This window comes from Monodelphis domestica, chromosome 3, assembly GCF_027887165.1.
Source record: "Monodelphis domestica isolate mMonDom1 chromosome 3, mMonDom1.pri, whole genome shotgun sequence".
NCBI classification, from domain to species: Eukaryota; Metazoa; Chordata; class Mammalia; order Didelphimorphia; family Didelphidae; genus Monodelphis; species Monodelphis domestica.
This window is the reverse complement of record NC_077229.1, coordinates 86043312-86057910: the sequence shown is the minus strand read 5'-3', so window position 1 is coordinate 86057910 and position 14599 is coordinate 86043312. Positions and strand designations below refer to the sequence as shown.

At 40.8% G+C, this 14599-nt stretch overlaps 1 long non-coding RNA gene across 1 annotated transcript in view; it reads right to left on the bottom strand.

Annotated features, from left to right (window-relative positions):
- Positions 1-14599, bottom strand: part of LOC103093554 (uncharacterized) — a 54265-nt gene that overhangs the window by 4895 nt on the left and 34771 nt on the right. The window contains exon 2 of the long non-coding RNA XR_465771.3: positions 8356-8438. This is a non-coding gene — a long non-coding RNA (uncharacterized LOC103093554). The remainder of the gene's footprint in view (positions 1-8355; positions 8439-14599) is intronic.

Sequence of the window (14599 nt, the reverse complement as noted above, 5' to 3'; positions counted from 1 at the left end):
TTATCCTAATTACATGTAATAATAATTTTCAACATATGTTTTTCAAAATTAGAAGATCCAAATTATCTTCTTTCTTCCCTTCTTTCCTCGCTCTTGGAGATGAAAAGCAATCTCATCTGGGTTATACATGTACTATCCTGCAAAACATATTTCCATATTGGTCATTGTTATGAGAGAATACTCCTATAAAACCAAAACCCCCAAATAAAACTGTAAATAAGCCAATGTGAAAGAGAATATGCTTTGATTGGCATTCTGATTCCAAAAGCCCTTTCTCTGGATGTGGATAGCATTTTGTCATAAATCCTTCAGAATTGTCCCAGATCATCACATTGCTGAGAGGAGCTGTCTTTCATGGTTGATCATCATACAATATTAATGTGTACAATGATTTCCTGGTTCTGCTTATTTTGCTCTGCATCATAACAGGATAGTCCATCATCAACATGTGCCACATTTGTTCAGCCATTCCCCAAAGGATGGGCATCCCCTCAATTTCCATTTCTTTGCCACCACAAAAAGAGCTGCTATAAGTATTTCTGTACAAGCAGGTCCTTTCCCCTTTTTATGATCTTTTTGGTGTACAGATCCAGGAGTGGCATTATTACAGGATCAGAGGGTATGCACAGTTTTATAGCCCTTTGGGCATAGATCCAGATGGCCCTCCAGAATGGCTGGGTCAGTTCACAACTTCACCAACAATGCATTAGTCCCAATTAAAAATGTATTTTTTTAAAAGTCTCTAATTTTCACTGGAGGTCCTTTCCTGACTTATAGTATTAGTTTAACAAGGAGACATAAATAAAATACAGTTGAGATAAAAGCTAATGCCTTTAGAAATGAGACTCCTTTGGTCTGGCCACTACCACCATTACACCAGTCTCCTCATGTTTGAAACCCAGGATTTACCTTGGACTTCTTCCTTCTTCTCCTTCTTATCACAATGAATCAGTTATTAGCTCTATTGATTCCAATAACTCTCTTTTATTGCTGATACCAGCCTAGTTCAATCCTTCATGACCATCCCTCTGGCCCACTCACTGCAACAGCAGCTAAAATAGGTCTTTCAAAAAAAAAAAAAATATATATATATATAGGTCTTTCTATCTCTTATACTCTTCTCCCCTCTCTGATACATCTGAAACCCCTGCCTCAGCACGCTATGTCCTGGGCTTCCAAGAACTCAGTTTAATCTGGTAGGGCTTCTCAATCAATCCAAAAGCATTTATTATTAGGTGTCTATGTTCTGTACAATAACCTCCTTCAAATTTGGGGATTGGCTTCCTGATTCCTAGAATTCCTGACATGTGGCAGAGTCTGGATTCGAACCCAAGGCTCCTAACTCCCAGACGCGATATTTCCACTGTATATTGGCTAACATCTCTAGAGTGCTTTCTTACATTTCCCTTCCTTCCACCACACTCCATAATCCAGGGACGATGGTCCTCTCAATGTTCCTCACAATACTTCATCTCCGGACTATACCTTTTCTCTGGATGTTCCCCTCCCTCTCTTCCCCTCCTGGGGGAGCTCTTACCTCCAGATTCAACCTCATTTAAAACCCCACCTTCCTGGACCGTCAAGAGGCCCTTCCTAGGCTCCCCTCCCCCAATGCTAGTACCTTCTGTTTGAAGCTGGCTTCCGGTTCATGTGGCAGATATCTTGTTGGTAAATTCTCTCACCCATTGGAATGTAACTTCCGGAGTGTAGCCACTTAGTTTCTGCCTTTCTTTGTATGAGTTTAAGAAACACTTGTTGATTTACTTACAAAGAGTCTCTTTGGAGACTCAAAGCAACTCTGAAATAAATGCTATTATTATCTCCCCCACTTTACCGAGGAGGAGACTGATGCTGAAAGAGATTAAATGATTTGTAGCAACATCACACAGCTAGTGAGTTCAGGAGGCAGGATTCAAACTCACGTCTTTCTTAACACCTTCTGTGCTACTCTATTCAGAATGCCACCTAACTGCCTTCTAAAGGCAGCTTGAAAATTACTGATTGAATTGGTTTAGGGGGCACAGTGAGTATTCAGAAAAATATCCCTCCCGCCCCTTCCCGCTGCTGTTAGCCCTATCTCTCCGAGGGGTCTGAGGTACAGCCAGAGGCTGTTAGTACAGAAAACAGTCATTAAGGATGATAACTGCTAGTTTGCAGTCAATTACCGAGATTAAACCCTTAATTGCCTGTAACTGCAATAGACCTTCCAAGGGAACAACTGAGTGAGTAGCTATCGGGCTATGAGGGACGGGCTAGCCCTTGGGTGGCTGACAGAATTTGCCCGCTCAGAGAGGAGTTTCTTTCCGGAGAAAAGCTTCTGGGGCGTGGGGATTTTTAGGAAGGGCGCTAGGAGGACTGGCGGCGAGGAGCGGTAGGAGGAAGAGAGCGCTCCAGGAAACGCGGTCCTTATCTTCAAGGAGCTCAGAGCCGAGCCGAGCCGAAAGGAAGAACTCCACAGCGCTTTGCTGAATTGTCTGAAGGGCCGGGTGGGAAAAAGGATTCCGTTTGCTCTGCTCCGCCCCAATGGGCAACACCAGAGAATTTCTGGATTGAAAGGGGGCGCAGTAGCCACTTAGTTTAGCTAGGTGGCGCAGTGGATAAAGTGTTGGCCCCGCAAGCAAGAACACCGGAATTCAAACGCCGTCTCCAACGCTTATTACCCGGTTCTCCTGGGCAGGTCACTTAACCTCGGTCAACCCGTTTCCTCCTCTGTGAAATGGGGATTATAAAAACACTGCGTTTCGGATTTTTTGTGGAGAAGGTTAAATAAAATGGCATTTGTAAAGCATTTTATATGTCTGAAGTACACAAATTGGAGATATATTACTATAATTGAGAATCCCCACTACACACTTATGACAAAGAAGACTATCCACCTCCAGAGAAAGAACTGTTGGAGTAGGAATGCAGATGAAAGCAGAGAACTTTTCACTGCTTTATTTGGGTATGTGATTTGGGGGTTGGGTTTTATAAGATTATTTATTCACTTACCAAAATGAGTAATATAGAAATGTTTTGAATGATAACACATGTATAAACCAGTGGAATTGCTTGTCAACTCCCTGAGGGGGAAGAGAAGAGAAGAGGAGAGGAGAGGGAGACCACACGAATCATGTAACTCTGGAAAACTTATGTGTAAATTTGTTACTGACATAAAATAAAGAAGAACATTTAAAAAAAGAATTCCAATTATAACACATCAGACAACTATATCATTCGGGGTTTTGGTTTTATAAGGTTAGCCTTTGTTTAAAGACCTCCATTAAAGGGGCAGCTGGGTAGCTCAGTGGACTGAGAACCAGGCCTAGAGATGGGAGATCCTGGGTTTAAATCTGATCTCAGACACTTCCCAGCTGTGTGACCCTAGGCAAGTCACTTGACCCCTGTTGCCTAGCCCTTAACACTCTTCTGCCTTGGAACCAATAAACGGTATTGACTCTAAGACTGAAAGTAAGAGTTTAAAAAATAATAACAGTAAAGACCTCAGGATCTTAAGAGGGAGTCACCACTTTCTGAAACAGCCTATTCCACTTTTGGATAGTTTTTTCTTTTTAGGATATTTTTTTCTTTATGTCAGAGCTTAAATTTAAAACTTTGAAACCAGGACCCTTGGGGTCAAAGTTACAGGGGGCCAGATTTTGGCTAAGTATAAGAAAGAATGAGAAATGGAATGGGCAGCATTAGTAAAGAGTAAGCCCTCTGTCACAAGAATTTTGTAAAACAGAAGCTGGATGACCTTTTGTAGGAGGTTGTTGTAGAAGAGATTCTGGCTACCCTGAGATAAATCTCTTGCAACTTTGAAATTCTGATTCCCCAAATAGATAAGACTTAGATATGCTCTGTCCCAGAGTCTCCATATGTAACCTTCTTATCTCCTGATATGGTTCACTAGCAGGCAAGTGAACAACTTTATGTCCTGTTACCTTGTCTTTTGCATTGGATCATTCAACAAACCTTTGTTAAAAATCTATGATGTGGAGGCAGCTGGGTGGCTCAGTGGATTGAGAGCCAAGCCTAGAGATGGGAGGTCCGGGGTTCAAATTTGGCCTCAGATACTTCCTAGCTGTGTGACTCTGGGCAGGTTACTTAACCCTCATTGCCTAGCCCTTTCCACTCTTCTGCTTTGGAACCCATACATAATATTGATTCTAAAAGGGAAGGGAAGGGTTTAAAAAGAAAATCTATAATGTGTGTGTGGTGGTGGGAGGTAGTGGTAGTGGTGGTGATGAGGGAGGCTGAGATGAATTAAAAAACGGGAAATTCTGAGAACTCCCAATCTGGTTGGGAAGATAACCCAGATATGCAAAAATATAAAATAAGGAAAGGGTGATAAGAGAGATACAAAATAAAGAATAAAACAAGGAAAGAGTGATAAGATGCAAAAACAATGCTGACATTAGAATAGAAAAGTACTGACAGTTCCTGTTCTAAGAAACTCACATTTTAATAATGGGAGGACAACTACAGTTTTCACTTACAAGTCAGGTGGAAAAATCCCATGGTCCTTAGAGTATAGCAGCAAAGTAGATGGGAATGCTTTTCTTTAATATCACTTCTTTTTTTTTAATTATTTAATTAATTTAGAATATTTTTCCATGGTTATGTGATTCATGTTCTTTCTCTCCCCTCCTCCCTCCCTCCTCCCATAGCCAACAAGCAATTCAATTGGGTTTTACATGTGTCATTGATCAAGAATGATTTCCATATTATTAATATTTGCATTAAGGTGATCATTTAGAGTCTACATCCCCAATCATATCCCCATCAACCCATGTGATCAAGCTGTTGTCTTCTGTGTTTCTGCTCCCACTGTTCTTCCTCTGAACATAGAGTGTTCTTTCTCCTAAGTCCCTCAGAATTGTCCTGAATCATTGCATTGCTGCTAGTAGAGAAGTCCATTACATTCAGTTGTGCCACAGTGTATCAGTGTCTGTGTACAATGTTCTCCTGGTTCTGTTCCTCTCACTCTGCATCAATTCCTGGAGGTAATTTCCAGTTCACGTGGAATTCCTCCACTTTATTATTCCTTTGAGCACAATAGTATTCCATCACCAACATATGCCACAATTTGTTCAGCCATTCCCCAAATGAAGGGCATCCCCTCATTTTCCAAAATTTTGCCACCATAAAGAGTGCAACTATGAATATTCTTGTACGAGTCTTTTTCCTTATTATCTCTTTGGGGTACAAACCCAGCAGTGCTATGGCTGGGTAAAAGGGCAGGCAGTCTTTTAGCACCCTTTGGGCATAGTTCCAAATCACCCTCCAGAATGGTTGGATCAATTCACAACTCCACCAGCAATGCATTAGTGTCCCAGTTTTGCCACATCCCCTCCAACATTTATTATTTTTCTTTGCTGTCATATTAGCCAACCTGCAAGGTGTGAGGTGGTAGTCAGTGTGTTGGAGTCAGATGCAAAACATACTATCTTTCACATTAGTTTATTTATGGTTCTATTTTGGGGTTTTGGTTTTATATGAGTATTCTCATACAACAATGAACAGTATAGAAGTATGTTTCAAATGATAATACATATATAGCCCAGACCAAATTGCTTACTATATCCTAGAGTGAAAAGGGAAGAGAGGGCAGGAGACAATTTCAATTTGAATCTTGTAATTTCAGAAAATGTTATGTTGAAAATTGTTAATACATGTAATTGGGAAAATAAAATGTCTTTGGGGAAAAAACAATAATACTTACCTTAGATATGAAGTATCTGTTCCAAGGCAGAAAAGTGTTAGGGGCTAGGTAATTAGGGGCTAAGGTATTTGGCCAGGGTCCAAGGTCTAAGGACAGGTTTGAACCCAGGACCTTACATCTCTAGACCTGGTTCTCTATCCACTGAGCCTCCTACCTGCCCCTGATATGAATTTCTAATGTTGAACTCTGTGACAGTACCAAGGACTTTGGTTACAAGAATTTTCTTTTCTTGGCCTTTGGTAGTAGCTGTGCTTGTAGCACCCATGGGAGCAGTTGCCAGGTTGCATCTCCAAAGGGCATGTTTCCCAGGATGATGGCTGCAGACTCTGCCAAAAGCAGAAGTGTTGCCACTCCCAAGGCCTTGAAGGATTTGGATGGGGGTGGGATGGGATGGGATATAGGAGTGAACTTTCCAGGTGGGAATACAGAGGATGGAGTTTTTGGTTAGTTTAAGTAGAGTTAACATATGGAATGAGTTAGATTGGAGCAAGATCTGAGAAGAACTTGAAGGTTAGAATTCATGATTGTCCTCTCTTGCCATTCTAGGTAACATCTAGATCTTCTCCATAGACTTTCATTGTCTCCTAAAAGGCATGGAGAATAAGTACTATAATCTGCCATGTACTTAGTCCTATGTCAGACTCTAGGGGATACGAAGTATACAGAAGATACAGTCTCTGAAAGGAGAGAAGACAGTGAGAGAAAAGATGAGAGCCAATGTGATTACATCAATCAGATGAAATGCAAAAGAATTTCTAGCATAAAGAGGAGCCCTGGGCTGAGTGCTCTGAATACTCTGGGTGACTTTGGATAAGTCACTTTCCCTCTCTGATATTGTTGCCTCATTTGTAAAATGGCTTGCAGAAATGATTACTGTTTAGTATTAACATTCTGGGTGTCTTTGAATTTAGAGAGGTGGAGATAACCTAAGGTTGGAGTACTCAGGGAAGGCTTCCTGGAGCTGAGACTTGAGGTGTGAGTCTTTGAAGGATGGGTAAGATATAGAATAGAGGAGAAAGTCTCTGCTTTGGTAGTGTATTGTTGAATTATGGAGCATCCGTGTTGGAATGACCTGAGAACATAAAAGGTAAGGGGAGTGAGAAGGGTGTTTGAAACACAGAATGTTAGAATTAGATGGGATCTTAGAATAAATGGTCAGAATTGGGAAGGCTCTCAGAATATAGCATGGCAGAACAGGAAGATCCTTAGAACACAAAATGCCAGGGAGGGGAAGACCTTTAAAGAATGAATGTTAGGTTTAAAAAAGTTTTTAGAACACAGAATATAGAATGCAGACCTGGAAAAACTCCTAGAACCCAGACCATCTGAGCTCAAAGAAGCCTTAGAGCTCATTTGGGTTTCTAGGTTGTAAACTCCATGAAAGGACAATGGTTTACTTTTTCCTCTGCCTAACATCAGTACAACATATACCTGGTGCTTACTTAGTATTGCGGAATTGAATTTTCAATGAACTCTAGTCTAATCTTGAGCAAATCTCTGACCCTCAGCTTTCTCATAAGTAAAATGAGAGAATCAAACTAGGTATCTCCAACGTCCATTCTAGTTCCTACATTTAGGATTTTACGAACCTCATTTTCAAATGGGGAACATGAGACACAGAAAGTCGCAATGACTTGTCTACTACCATGCAGAGTTATTGACAAAACTGCTTCTAGAACCTAGGTCAGTGATGGCGAACCTATGGCATGGGTGACAGAGATGGCATACAGAGTACCCTCTGTGGGCATGCAGCTGCCCTCCCCCCTTCCCCTAGTTTATTACTAGAAAGGTGGAGGGGCTTGGGCAGAGCTGCTCCCTCCCTCTCTCTGATGACATTTTTTCACATCACCTGCCCCCCTGCCCAATGGGAGCCCTTTCTCTCTCTCCTGTGTCAGGTGAGGGGTGGAGCAGGGCATGTCCAGCACTCTGTAGGGGAGAGGGGCACAGCACTGGGTCTGGGGAGTGGGGGTGGGGCCCAGCACTCCATCTCTAAAAGATTCACCATCACTGACTTAGGTCTTCTGATTCAGAATCCAAAACTCTTTTTCTTGCATGAATGATGCTGTTAGTTGAGGTTGCCAGTTCAAAATAAAAAAACAAAGAACAAAAGAAAAAAGGGAAAAAATTAAGGGGGAAAAACATAAACCCTATATATATATATATATATATATATATATATATATACACATATATATATATATTAAAGAAGAATTCAAAATCAGAATCAAAATATAAAAAATCTATGTATACAAAATTTTGAGAAAGCAAGAATAAATTTTCTCACAGGCCCCTTTATTAGGGTCCAGTTAAGTAGTTTCTAATCCCACAAGTCTGTAGGACAGAATGCAGTAAATTTCACTTACCCATTTGCAGGCAAGGCTACAGGAAGTTGCCATACTATAGGGGAGAAAAAAGGACCAGATTTTTATTGTAATAGGGAAGTGTCATTCCCTGGTCTGATTTTTACCTTCATTCTCAGAGATAAAGGGAGCCAGGATGATAGCCAACCTTTGATACTTGTCTGTAAATATTTTCATGAAGAGTGTGGATACAAGGAAGGCCTACATCTTAACATATGTCAAGTGTCACAACCCCAAGTCTCACACTAGGTTCAAGTCCTTAGTACTGGCTTAGAAGTGCATCAATCCTACCTGGATTGGTTTTTGATTTGTAGACCTGTGTGCTCTTTTGGCACTATTCAGGTTATCTCTGTGTTCCTTTGTGATCCCATTTCCTAGGTAAGGAAAAAGAAAAGAGAAAAGGGAGAAAAAAATAAATTCAGGAATTCAATGTGTCAAAAACAAAATAAAACAGTTCCACTTGTCAATGGGTAGTTATCTCCAATGCATATATAGGATACAGTCAATCAGTCTCAACAGAAGATGCTCTCTTTACATGTGAGCAGTGAATCCAAGAGTCTTTTTCTCCAACCTTTATAGATGTTGGAGTAGTTAACAATATTTGGAATGGTCCTTTTCCCAGGAAGGCTGGGTTGCTCCCGTACACTGGAAGTTCTTTATATATACGTTGTCTCCTGAGTTCAGGTCATGAAGTGAGAAGTCTAGTGTTCCAGCTTGTACTGCAGCTCTGGATTCATGTAGCTCACGCAGTTTGTGCTGTAATTCCTGTATATAGGAAGCAATAGTAGTATCTCCCCCTAATAGTGATGTATAAGCTAGGGAGAAAGGCTTAGTCTGTATAGGCGGATGTCCAAAAAGCATCTCAAATGGTGAGATGTGTAAGTCTCTTCTAGGCCTGCTTCTAAGATAAAATAGGGCCAGAGGGAGAATTTCAGTCCATTTTAAATGGGTCTCAGTGCATAATTTGCCAATCATAGTTTTAAGTTCTTTATTCATCCTTTCAACTTGACCTGAACTCTGGGGATGATATGGATCATGGAATTTTGGAGTTATCCCCAAGCAAGAATATATCTGATTTAGAATAGAATCAGTAAAATGACTTCCCCTATCGAAATCAATACATGCTGGCAGGCCAAAGCAAGGAATAATTTCTTTTAAAAGCACCTTAGCAACAAAAGCCGCTGTGGCTCAGGCTATAGGAAATGCTTCCGGCCATCTGGTCAGTTGGTCTACTATGACCAGACAAAATTTATTATAAACTCTATCTGTAGGTGCTCAAAAGGTATGTAAGTCAGAGGATACCCACCAAAGGCTTTTCCACAAAAGGTGTGTTGGTTATATGCCTGGCAGGTAGAGCAGGCTGAACACACTTTAGAGGCTATGGTATTTATACCAGGTGCTATCCATATTCTCTTAACAGAGTCCACGATGCCCTGGGTACCAAAGTGACCATTATTATGAACAGATTGGCAAATTTGGTGATAGAAATTTCTAGGGAGCAGGGGTTTTCCTTCAGGTGACACCCATGCTCCATTGATCTGTTTTGCTTTGAATTTTTGTTTCCATTTTTCCACTTCCTTTTCATTATAGGAAAGTGATACATTTAAGTCATCAGTGGTTGTTAATGTTAAAATTAATTCAGGCCCTTCTAAGGCTGCTAGCTTTGTAGCAGCATCTGCTCGGTCATTTCCCCTAGAGACAGGGTCAGTGCCACCCATATGGGCAGAGCAATGAACTATAGCTAGGGCTTCAGGCAGCTGGAGAGCAGAAAGAACTTCATTAATAATTTCTGCATTAGCTATAGATTTTCCAGCTGAGGTTAAAAATCCTCTCTGGAGCCATAGAATCCCGACCAAGTGACAAATGCCAAAAGCATATCTAGAATCCGTATAAATTGTTGCCTTTTTACCCTTGGAAATTATATAGGCATGTTTCAAAGCTATGAGTTCTGCCCCTTGAGCGCTAATGTTAGAGGGCAGTGAAGCTGACCATTCAGTGGCAAATTCTGTGACTACGGCAACTCCACTGTATCTTATGTGATCCCTCATAAAAGAAGAACCATCAGTAAATAAGACCAGGCCTGAGTTTTTTAAGGGAGTGTCCAAGAGATCATCCTGAGGCTTTTCTGCCATGGACACTAGTGTTTCACAACTGTGTAATGGTTCTCCTGAACTTGGTAAATCTGAAAGCAAGGTGGCAGGATTAAGGGTTGTACAGCGTTTAGGAGTAATATTTTCATTGTTTAGCAAGGTTATTTCATACCTTGTAATTCGCTGATCAGAAAATGCCTGTGTTCTCTGTCTTAGTAATAATGCTTCTACCTCATGTGGGAACATAATTGTTAATGGGCATCCTAATACTAGATCAAAGGTTTTTGTTACCAGTAAAGCAGTAACAGCCACACCTCTAAGACATGGTGGTGCTCCTGAAGCTATTGGGTCCAGCTGGTCTGAATAATAAGCAACTGGGTGCTGAGAAGGCCCCAACGTCCGAGTTAAAACACCTTAAGTTACTCCTCTTCGATCATGTATATACAAAGTAAATGGCTTGTTGTAATCTGGGATGCCTAGAGCAGAGGCAGACAGGATTGCCTGTTTTAGATCCAATAGAGCTGACAGGTGTTCTGGCCCTAATTTGAGGGGTTCAGGAACTGAATCCTTTGTTAGTGCTATAAGGGGTTTAGTAATTTCCCCATGGCAAGGAATCCATTGTCTGCAAAACCCTGTTGCTCCCAGAATTGCTCTTAACTGTTTTTTAGTGGTAAAAGCACTCAATTTTTGAATATTCTCAATTTGCTTGGGAGAAATAGAACAGGCACCAGCTGTCAGAATGAACCCCAAATATTCTACTCTGGGGAGACACCACTGAACTTTATACTTCAAGATCTTATGTCCTCTTTTGTGCAATTCCAAAAGAAGGTGTTTACTATCTTCCTGACATGCTTCTGCATCTGTGGAAGTCAAGAGTAGATCATCTACGTATTTTATTAATTTGCTGTTTTTAAATTTTATATTATCTGTATCTTGGCTCAAAATTTGTGCAAATAAGCTCAGGCTGTCTACATAACCCTGGGGCAATCTGGACCAGGAGAATTGGGAGCCACTCCAGGCATATTTTTGCTTTCAATATTGTTCATTTTTATAAGTGAGTAACCATATAAAACCAAACTCCTAAATAAAACCCCCAATAAACGGAAGTGAAAATTGTATGCTTTGCTTGGCATTCTGACTCCATCAGTTCTGAAGGATCTTCTTGAAGACATATATCAAGGCCCTTCTCTCTGCCCCACCTGGTGTAGAGGGTGACTAGGCGTCATCCTTGTTTCCAAGAGAGAAGATTTGCTTCTGTTCATGTATGATTCGATCATGCAGGGGTTTGCATTGCGTGATAATGTGGAGTTCCCTAATTGGCTGTTGAGTTGGAGACTCGAGGGATAGATAAAATGGGTGATCCTGTCCTTGCTTCTCTTCTCTTCCTGCTGCTTTGAATCATGAAGACTATCCTGCATCTCCAGTCAGGTGGGAGAAGGGTGAATGCCCCATGGAACTCTGAGGGCATGTCCTGCCTAGACAAACCTGAGCCTGAAATGGGGCTGCCTCTAGTTTGTGTTTCCTTTCTTTATGTAGGTGACCTTGTGCATTTCAAATGCTTGGACAGTTTTTCAGCTGTAATGGCAATACTGTGAGGTAGAGGCAAGCAGTACCCCACAGGCCCAGTGGCTAATGGCAGGGGGAGTTGTCTGTGGTGGAGAAACTGGCTACTGCAAAGAAAGGACTGCCCCAGTTTCATCAGTGAAAGGAAAGGTGAAATGTTAAAATGGCTAATTAGCAATCCTACAAATTTTTCCATCCCCAAAAAACTTGAATGTTCGCTTTCTAGGCAATTTAATTATACTGAATTATGCTTAAATCATTCTGTTGATGTGTACTTTGATATTTCATGGTTATTGTTACTTTCTGGGTAGGAATAAATTATCTGATTTACATTGTACATGAGGACATCTTTTCCTGCTTCCATTTTGGGGGGGAGACCCTAACTTGAGCCAAAAATTAATATTGTCCCCTGGAGGCTAGGGGCAGATGCTTAATGAGCTAGTTAGTGCAAGAAAAACCAGCCTAATCTCCTGGATTGGAGGCAGGCTCCCTAGAATTCAAACTGGCATAAGATCATGTATAGGATAGGGAGGGGCAAGTAATTCAGCCCTTAGATTCCCAAGAATTCTTTTATGCTAGAACTCTTTGAAGGGTAGGAGAGGGTGGGAAGCCAAAAGGGGGGAAGGTAAAGGCCAAAGAAGAAAGAGTTAAATTCTTTGATGGTAAAAAGTAGGGTAGTACCAGGAGAACATTGTACACAGAGACTAATACACTGTGGTATAATCGAATGTAATGGACTTCTCCATAAATGGTGGTGTAATGTCCCTGAACAATTTGCAGGGATCCAGGAGAAAAAAAACACTATTCATAAGCAAAGGATAAACTATGGGAGTGGAAACACCGAGGAAAAGCAACTGCCTGAATACAGAGGTTGAGGGGACATGACAGAGGAGAGACTCTAAATGAACACTCTAATGCAAATACTATCAACAAAGCAATGGGTTCAAATCAAGAAAACATCTAATGCCCAGTGGACTTACGCGTCGGCTATGGGGGGTGGGGGGGAGGAAAAGAAAATGATCTATGTCTTTAACGAATAATGCTTGGAAATGATCAAATAAAATATATTTAAAAAAAAAAGTAGGGTAGTATTACAAAGAGCTCAGAATTATCAATCCCACAATACCTGGGACTGGCTGAGCTCTAGGTCTTCTACATGTTATCCCTTTGTCCTTGGGCAGACCACAATGACACTGGCCATCCCCATTGCACACATTTTCACTGGCTGTTCCCCATACCTATCATTGTGTCCTTCTTCATATCTGCCTTCTCCTGGCTTTTTTTAAGACTCAGTTAAATATTTCGTCTTTTACTGGAAGCCTTTCCTAATCCCCCTTAATTCTAGAGGTTCTTCAGGTTCTTCGATTTACTGTGTGTGTGTGTATAAATTTATACATAACTGCTTGCATATCATCTCCCACAACATATTGTGGGCTCCCTGAGAACAAGGACTGTCTTGCTTTTCTTTGTATCCCCAGTGCTTAGTAGAGTGCCTGACATATATATAGCAATCTCTTAATAAATGCTTATTGATCGACTTTCTCAATTTGGGTTTTTTCATGTGTAGCATAAGTGTGTTTATAGCCATCTCACAGGGTAGAGATGATGTAAGAAGGGAAAAGGTTGGCCTAAGAATGCTATTATTCAATGGATCCCTGATCTTACTGATAGGCATACTCTCTCTCTAATCTTGAAAAGTATAACCTATTGACACCCTTTCATGCTGGGATTCTTATCTGTGTAGTTTCATAAATCTCCCCTAAGGAACCACTCAATGAACAAGGAGGTCTTTGGCCCTTCTGATATTTCAAGGAAATGAATGGAACACTTGAGCTGTCTGCCTGATATCTTCAACATTGTAGGAAAAAAAAGAATCATGTTATTTCTAATTCATGGCAATTTCTGGAAATACCACACCTCTCTCCTGAATGCATCATGTTCCTTCTCTTATACCCCCCTTCCTCCCACTGAATTGCTCTTGTAACTATTGGATGTAATGACCTTGCCTGACTATATATACTATCTTGCCTTGGGAATCTCCAGTCTCTAGGCAAAGAGGAATGAATAAATGAACAAGGAGGAAGGTTTATTTCGTTATCTGCTTTCTGGGACCATAATGTTTTGTTTTTATTTTGTTTTGTTTTGTATTTTATATAATACAGACCTTGACTTCCTTTGACTATCAGCCTCATTCTTGCTACATGACTGCTCCACCTTCTTTTCTAGTCAGGCATGCCATGGATTGTATCTTTTGTACTATTTCTCAAATGATCATTGGTAATATTCTGACAACCACAATACATTTTCTATTGCCCTCTGAGTTGTCTGCAATTATGTTTCTTCTGAGATCTTGGTGTTCCATTATTTGTAGCCATATAGCTACAATGAAAGGAATAAGGAAAAGAGTTATTAAAATGCTTAGCTCTTGTAATGCTGAACAGCTTGGAGTCATTGAAAACACTATGAAGTTTCCAAGTAGGATCTGCATAATCTTCTCCCCTTATTTGATTTGGGATTTCTCTCATTATCCATCTGTAGCACCTGTCTTAGATAAATATATTAATGGACGTTCCCACTAGGGTACTAGTCGGATTGCTTGTCATAATTTGGCTTCTATACATTCTTTAAAAACAATTTTTTTAAACCCTTACCTTCAGTCTTAGAATCAATACTGTGTATTGGTTCCAAGGCAGAAGAGTGGTAAGGGCTAGGCAATGGGGGTCAAGTGACTCCCCAATGTCACACAGCTTAAAAAGTGTCTGAATACAAATTTGAACCCAGGACCTCCCATCTTTGGGCCTGACTCTCCATCCACTGAGTCACCCAGCTGCCCCCTTCCATACTTTATCTATTTTGTTTTTCTTAATGCATATGGCTAGAAT